Source organism: Chiloscyllium plagiosum, unplaced genomic scaffold (assembly GCF_004010195.1).
Source record: "Chiloscyllium plagiosum isolate BGI_BamShark_2017 unplaced genomic scaffold, ASM401019v2 scaf_10469, whole genome shotgun sequence".
Classification (NCBI taxonomy): domain Eukaryota; kingdom Metazoa; phylum Chordata; class Chondrichthyes; order Orectolobiformes; family Hemiscylliidae; genus Chiloscyllium; species Chiloscyllium plagiosum.
In genome coordinates this window covers 1-2,454 of record NW_025209080.1, presented here as the reverse complement: position 1 = coordinate 2,454, position 2,454 = coordinate 1, and positions in this window count along the sequence as shown.

Sequence of the window (2,454 nt, the reverse complement as noted above, 5' to 3'; positions counted from 1 at the left end):
ACGTGCAAACTCCACACAGTCAGTCGCCTGAGGCGGGAATTGAACCCGGGTCTCAGGCGCTGTGAGGCAGCAGTGCTAACCACTGTGCCACCAATTGTACAGCATGGGAGAGAATGTTTCAGATTGTGTCGAACTGGAATGGCTTGGCAGGGATTTGAGCCCTTTGGGATACTGTCAAGTGGGATTGAACAGGGTACATTGGGATTGTGCAGATTTGGAGTGAATTGGAAGGGGTTTGGATCGATTGTGTTTTTGTAATGTGGGAGTGAACGGGAAGTGGATTGGGTGTATCAGATTGTGCAGAATGGAAATGAGACGGAAAGGGTTTGGCTCCATCAGCATTATGTAGAATGGGTATGAACAGGAATGTCTTTGGTTCCCTTGGGATTGTAGATATTACAATTGCATTGGAAAGGGGTTTGGGTGCGTTCAGATTGTGTACAGTTGGAAGGGATTTGGAGATGCTTTGAACCCTTTCGATGGGATTGTGTCGAGTGGTTGTGACTTGCAAGGGGTTTTGAGTGCATTGGGATTGGGGAGAGTGGGAATGAATGGGAAGGGAATTCTGTCCAATGTGATTGTACAGGGTGGAAGTTAAAGGTAATGGGGTTGGAACCACTGAGGTTGTTCAGAGTGGAAGGGAACGGGAAGTGGGTTGGCCCCATGGGATTGTGTGGAATGGGTGTGAATTGGAAGGATCTTGGGTTCATTCGAAATGTGGGAATGAATTGGAGGGGCATCTATTCGTTTTGGATTATGTGGAGTGGGACTGAACGGGAAAGTGCTTTGTTTTGATGGGACTATGTAAAATGGGACTTATTTAAGGGGCTGTGTGTCCATTGGGATTGGGTAGACTGAGACTGAATGGGAAGAGCGTTGTGTCCATTGTGATTATACAGAGTAGCAGTTAAAGGGAATGGGTTTGGATCCGTTTACATAGTGCACAGTAGGAGGGACCAAGAAGGTGTTTGATTTCATTCTGATAATGCAGAAGGGGAATGAATTGGGAGGGTGTTGAGACTTTTGGGATTACGGAAAGTGGGACTGAATGGCAAAGTGCTTTGGTCGATGGGAACCTGGAGAGTGGAAGTGAATAGCAAGGAGTTGTGAGATTGGGTGGAATGATAGTTAAAGGGAATGGGCTTGCATCCCTTAAGATTGGGTATAGTGGGAGGGAACCAGAAGGCATTTGGTTCCAGTGGGATTGCGTGGAATGGATGTAAATTGGAAGGGATTTGAGTTCATTCGGACTGATAGTGGGAATGAATAGAAAGGGATTTGAGTTCTTTGGGATCGTGGAGCGTGGGACAGAACAGCATTCATTTGTTCGATGGGATTGCGCAGATTATGAGTGATCAGCAAGGAGTTTTGGAGTATTGGGATTGGATAGAGTGGGAGTCAATGGGAAGGGTTTGTGTCGATGGGATTGTTCATAGTGGTAGTGAATAGGCGGCGTTTGGGTTCATTCAGGTTGGGCAGCGTTTGTAAAGAATGGTAAGGGATTTGGGATTTTTGTGGTGCTGTGGACTGGGAATGAATTGGAAGTGCTTTGGGGTCCCTTCAGATCGTGTGGGTTCAGATGGAATAGGGAGGAGTTTGAGTCTATTGCGGTTGTGTCGAATGGGATCGAATGGTGAGTGTTTTGGGTCCGCAGAGATTGCGCAACGTGGGAGTAAATGGGAATGGGATTTGACTCGACAGGAATTATTGAGCGGAATTGAATAACAATGGGTTTTGGTTCATGGAATTGTGTAGCGTGGGATGTGTTAGTGCCCGTTGAGACTGTGTAGAGTGGGATTTGGTTCCGTTGGGATTGTTTAGAGTCAGAGTGATTGGCAACGGGTTTGAGATCCATTTGGATTATGTAGAGTAGGAATGAATAGGGAGGGGTTATGTCCATTGGGATTGTGCAGAGTTTGACTGAACGGCGGGGAGGGGGGTTGGTTCCTTTTGAAAAGAAGAGTGTGGGAGTGAATGGAAATGGGTTGAGTTCCTTTGGGATTGTACAGAATGAGAGTGAATGGGAATAGGTTTTAGCTTGATTGGATTGTGAAGCGTGAGTGTGAATGGGAAAGTTTTTGTGTCCATTGGGATTGAATTGAGTGAGGATCAATGAGAATAGAGTTGATTTATTTGGGACTGTGCAGAATGGGAGTGAATGGGAAGGGGTGGTGTGCCCATCAGTACTTTGTAGAGTGGGAGTGAAAAGGAATGAGTTTTGGCCCAATGGGATTACATCAATTGTGAATGAATGGAAATTGGTTTTCAGTCCAATAGGATTGTGTCGAGTGGGAGTGAATTGAAATGGGATATAGCCCAATGAGACTGTGTGGAGTGGCAGAGAATCGGGAGGGATTGTGTAGCTTTGTGGTGAATGGATAGTTGCCCAACTCCAATGGAATTGCGTGAAGTGGATTAGTCCATTGAGATTATTCCAAATGGCATGGAACTTGA